The sequence below is a fragment of the Musca vetustissima genome, unplaced genomic scaffold (assembly GCF_032173495.1).
Source record: "Musca vetustissima isolate MV318-11 ecotype Yass unplaced genomic scaffold, APGP_CSIRO_Mvet_v1 utg32735, whole genome shotgun sequence".
Taxonomy (NCBI): domain Eukaryota; kingdom Metazoa; phylum Arthropoda; class Insecta; order Diptera; family Muscidae; genus Musca; species Musca vetustissima.
Window position 1 is genome coordinate 71,580 of NW_026888895.1, and position 6,000 is coordinate 77,579.

Here is a 6,000-nt window from a genome sequence, read left to right on the forward strand (position 1 = left end):
CTAAAGACCAGATTATACATATTCAGTATAGAAAAGTTAATGAAAGTTCTGCTATAAACTCTTTATACATCAAATTTTTTGTGTGTGTGTGCGAAGTGATGTTGATGTTATTGTTGTGGTGTGTGTGTGTTTTTAATATGTCCTTTTATGTTGAATTGATTTATTGCAGTCATTTATCTATGTGTATGTGTGTGTTTTAGAATATTGATTATGGCTATTCAGCGAACATATGGAAGTGCAGTTTCAAAGCAATGGAATTTTTTTTAATTAAAGTTATTTTGACAGTAACCTGAATAGAGTGAAAGACGGTATAATGTCTTATTGAAAAATAAATGTTAGAAGTTATTATGTTAAAATTGGATTTTAGATTTAGATTTTTATGTTAAAAATAGATTTTAACATAAGGCAAAAACAAATCATTAAAACGGAATATATTAATGGTCAGAAACATCTTTTACTTTTATGGATTACAATTGGATTCTTGTTTTACTGAGGGATGGTCGGATTCCGCCCTCTTTAATCTGATGTGATTTTGAAACAAATATCCTTCAATGAATACTCTGAATACTAAAATACTTTAAATATTGAAAATATATTAGTCAAAAATCCTGCCACATTAAATATAGACAGTATTAATCGATTTGTGTATGTAAAATTTTTGTATTGTAGAATTTTTAACAGCACTTGAGTCTGAATCAACTTATTTTTTGTACAAAATTTTATATAAGTTTCCAATATACCACTATAAGGTGGACATTCAAAATGCTTAAAATAAATTGCGTCAAATTACTATCAAACGAAAACGAAATACAAACACTCAGCTTGGAAAATTGACATAGAACCTTGAAAATACCAAAAAAATACGCGTTAACTTCTTATGAGAGCTATGTAAAAATATGGACATATATTTAATTCCGGAATGCCAAATTGCAGCCACTTCGTAATGCTTAAATATAGTCACTTCAGTTAGATGCTATGCCCAATGTTCAGGTATCAGGAGAAGACCGATATTGGCAATTAACAAACTTTCGAACTTTTGGCACTTTGAGGTTCCAGAAAGAGTTTTTTATTAAATTATTTTTTTCATGGACAATATATAGGCGTGGATTTTTAAATTAATTTTTCGTGGACCATATATAGGAGTAGACTTTTAAATTAATTTTTCGTGGACCATATATAGGCGTGGACTTTTAAATTAATTTTTCATGGACCATATATTGGAGTGGATTTTAAAATTAATGTTTCCTGGACCATATATAGGCATGGACTTTTAAATTAATTTTTCATGGACCATATATTGGCGTGGATTTTTAAATTAATTTTTCGTGGACCATATATAGGTGTAGACTTTTAAATTAATTTTTCGTGGACCATATATAGGCGTGGACTTTTAAATTAGTTTTACATGGACCATATATTGGCGTGGATTTTAAAATTAATTTTTCGTGGACCATATATAGGCGTGGACTTTTAAATTAGTTTTACATGAACCATATATAGGCGTGGATTTTAAAATTAATGTTTTCTGGACCCTATATAGGCGTGGATTTTTAAATAAATTTTTCGTGAACCATATATAGGCGTGTATTTTTTAATTAATTTTTCGTGGACCATATATAGGCGTAGAGTTTTAAATTAATTTTGCGTGGACCATATATAGGCGTGGACTTTTAAATTAATTATGCGTGAACCATATATAGGCGTGGATTTTTAAATTCTTTTTTCATGGGCAATGTATAGGTGTGGATTTTGGTAATGAAATAACAAAATTTTCAAAATATTAACACTTTGTGGTGGTGGTACCAGAAGGAGTTGACCGGTCGGTCCCATCTTTGGATATGACCAAGGTTTTGTAAAAGTATTACCATTTGCAAAGTTTGAATTAAATCGGACATTCCAATCGTTTGATAATAAACTGAATTAAAATTTTAAACATAAAAATAAATTTTAACATGTGTTTTTTGGTGTACAGAGTGCCATATCTGTTCCACTTTGCGTCTCGTATGACCTTTTCTAGCAGGATGTTAAAAAATCACACGACAAACCGTCACCTTGTTTGAATCCTCGTTCCGTATTAAAGGTCTCCGAGAGATCCTTTTCGACTTTACCTGCTGATCTTGTGCCAGTTAAAATTGTCCTGCATAGCCTATTTATTTTGCAGGAATGCCGAACACAGACATGATTTTAAACACCTCTGAACGGATAGAGCTGTCGAATGCGGCTTTATAGTCGACAAATAGATAGAATGTGTCGATGTGGAATACTGAACGCATACATGGATTTAAACACCTCTGAACGGATAGTGCCGTCGAATGCGGAGTTATAGTCGACGAATAGTTGGAATGTGTCGATGTATGGGTCTTTTCAGGATCTGGAGTGAAAACCTGGTCTATGTTGGATTTGCCAGGTCTGAAGCCGCATTAGTATGGTCTAATAACATCATAGAGCATTGGCTTCAGCTGTTCACACAGTTCGCTGAATAGCACTTTATATGCGATGGGATGGAGACTTATTCTTCTATAGTTGGCTCTTAGCGTATTGTCTCTCTTTTTGGGCACGGGACACAGGATAAGGCTGGAAAAAATGTTTAGATGAGCAAAGTTTGGATGAAATGGTTTAGACCCTTCGAGAGACAGATGAATGGACATTTTTAAAACGGCTCCAAATTGTCTGAAAGAGATTTGGGCCAAAGAAACATGGTTTCTAAAACCACCAATATTTCGATGAGGCAAATTTTTGTCGTATCAAAGTTTATATACTCTCATTAGCCATAAGACTGAGGGTATAACAAATACGTTTAAAACCTTGAAAATATCGAAGAAGAAGCGTGCCATTTTTTATATGAAAGCGATGTAAAAACATGGATGTGGGGCTTAAACTTTATATGGAAGTTAAATTAAAACATGGACATATTTCAAAATAGTTCACAAAAAAATTTCTCAATAACCTGGAATATCAAATTACAGATCCTTTGGTGAGAACATTGAACGTTTATATGAAATCTAAATCAAAACATAGACCTTTATTGATTATTTTCTTCAGGGAAGTTATTGAGACTCCAAAATCTGGGATGCCAAATTATATCTCCTTTTATTAGTAAACGTGGCTAAAACTTTCAAAATATCAATAATGGGCCGGTACTGCTGCATTAGCTCTATCGAAACGAATATATATAAACATTTTCATATATGAATAATTTTCAGCATATATATAAGCTTTATGTGGAAGATAACAGAAAGAGTGGGCCGATATACATAATCTTTGGACTTGATATATGTGTCGTCGAATACTACAATACGAGAGCTCCATTATATATTTAGACATTAAGTTTTACCTAACGAAATCTAATATTTCCACAGTAAAGTATGATTTTTTATCACAATTTTACTCAGTACGTATGATCATGGCACAATGTTCTCGTTGGCACAATTTTGAAACAATACGATCGCTTTGGCGTTCGAAAGGCGTTTATAAGATCGCCATAGTTGCCGAATCATGGATCTATGAGTATGAGCCCTTCTTCGGTAAAACTGTTTCTGTGGTGACTGTTCCACTGGCGCAATTCAAAAATCGAACAAGAGAAGATGAATTATTGTGCACCATGACAATGTGAGCTCTCATATATCGGGTAAAACTAATGCCTTTTTGACCGGCAGAAATGTAAAATTATGAGTACAGAAAGCATGACAAAGTGTATAAATCATGATGGAGAATAATTTTTAAAATTTCCATAAATTTTGTATTTTATAAAATTATAAAAAATATATAAAACTATACCACATTTATTTTTTAGAGAAAAATTTCTTTCACCGAAGCAGAATTTACAGCATGGCTTTATATTATCACTCCCATTTCTAGTGTTTTTAAAGTGCTAGCGATAATCAAGAACGTCAGTTTTTTTTTTTTTTTAATTTAAAATTATTCAATGCAAAATTGGCATAGAACTAGATATTTTCTGAAGTTTGAACGCATTTTTTTGATTTTCAAAATAGATTCCTTCCTTGAGGATGTAACTTTCTATATCATTTCAAATATATGCATACAAAATTTTGTCAATAACTTTAGTAAACACAAATTTACCCTAGTAAGTATTATTTTGGCTTATGGATGATACTTATAACCAAATTAGCCTGAACAAAACAAATATTTTACCTTAAAAACAGGCTAATATGAAAATTCCTACAAAAATAAATTATATACATGATTCTCATTATAAAATGAAAATCTTAAAAATTATACATCTGTTCACCTTCTTACTAAATATATCTTCAATAAAATCAAAAATATAATTCCCAAATTAAAATTTTCATTTAATTAATTATTTACTCCTTTGACCTTTTGTGTTTGATTTTTCCCATCTTCTTTACTTCCTTCCGTGATATTGTCAAGGAAGTGCAAAGAATTCCCTATGCCTTAACACTTCAACAACCAGAACAACTTTCAGGCTCATTTTGAAGACACACACTTACAATGTAGGGAAAACTATTGAAGAGGAGAAGGAATATGTGGAACACTGAGAAATTGCATTTTCCGTTCGAAGCATTACGAATGTGTGTTTCAAATGCATTCATCGTTCATTCGTCCGTGCATGATACCACACCACATCACACACACATTCACACACTTTTCAATTTGTAAAAGTTTTAAATTTTTAACTTAATTTCCGTTTGCATGATAACAAAATCATGTGCAGAGATACAGATACTCATAGAACAGTTTTAACTCGACAGACAATGTTTTGATGTCACTACTGACAGTACAGCGAGGGGGCAATTAAATAGCAGTGCTAGCAATATGTATGGTCATTTAATATATTTAGACATACATATATAAATAAATATATCATTTAATATATTTAGACATACATATATTCCTTGTAAATAATTCTACTGAACATCATATTTAATTAAATCCAACAAATATCACATCATTGGCCATAATCGAACGCCTATGACGTATTTCTTCAATTATGGGCGTGTTATATTTTAATCATTATACCCTACACAACTATGTTGTCAGGGTATTATAGCTTTGTGCAGCCCCAAATGTTTGTAACGCCGCGAAATATTGGTCCTAGACCCACCTTTAAGTATACCGATCGTCATATCTCGACTAGCTGAGTCGATCTAGACATGTGTGTCCGTCCGTCCGTCCGTCCGTCCGTCTGTCCATTATAATTTGTAAACACGATACAGGCCACAGTTATGGACCAATCTTCACGAAATTTTGCATGTAGGATGGGTTCTGGCCAATGAAGACCCCTATTGTTTTTGGGAAAGATCGGTTAATATTTAGGGGATGGAATGGACCAAATACTAAATTTTTGTCGGTTTTTCTGGTCGCTCCAGAGGCCGCAACAATGGTTCGAACATCGTGAAATTTTGCGTGGAGAAGCAGATCGGGCCAAAGAATAAGCATGCCTGTTTGGAGAAAGATCGGTCAATATTTAGCGGGTCAAATGGACCCTGACTTTTGTGTGAAAAATGACAAAATGTGTATTCTATGGCGTATATGTTTACCGCTGAAGGACATATGCCCGAGAAGTTGATATTATATCCAAGAGGAGTGGTTGACCTTTAAATTAAGACCAATTATATTGTTGTATGTGCTCGGATGTGGGAGTTGCACCTAAATATTTACAGGTATCTCCGTATTCGTATATTATTTAGTAACCCATTATCACCCTGGAGAGCGGAACTATGGCGCTGATCGCTTTGAAATGTTCCATGAGGTTCCAGTTATGGTCAAGGACAACGCCTATAATTTTCGGTGATGATCACATAATAATTTTGGAATGAAGTGGACCGAAAACTTAATTTTTTGTGTTATTTTCGAGTCGATCTATAAACCTCAAATGAAAGCCGAACATCACAACACAACCCACGGTGAAGGGAATCTGGACAATAGTTGTACTGAATACTCGTAATATTCGGAAAATATGTCAGTGTGAGGAACATGTGCTGTTTACCTCTAATCGGGCAAGAGGGTGCAAATATCACG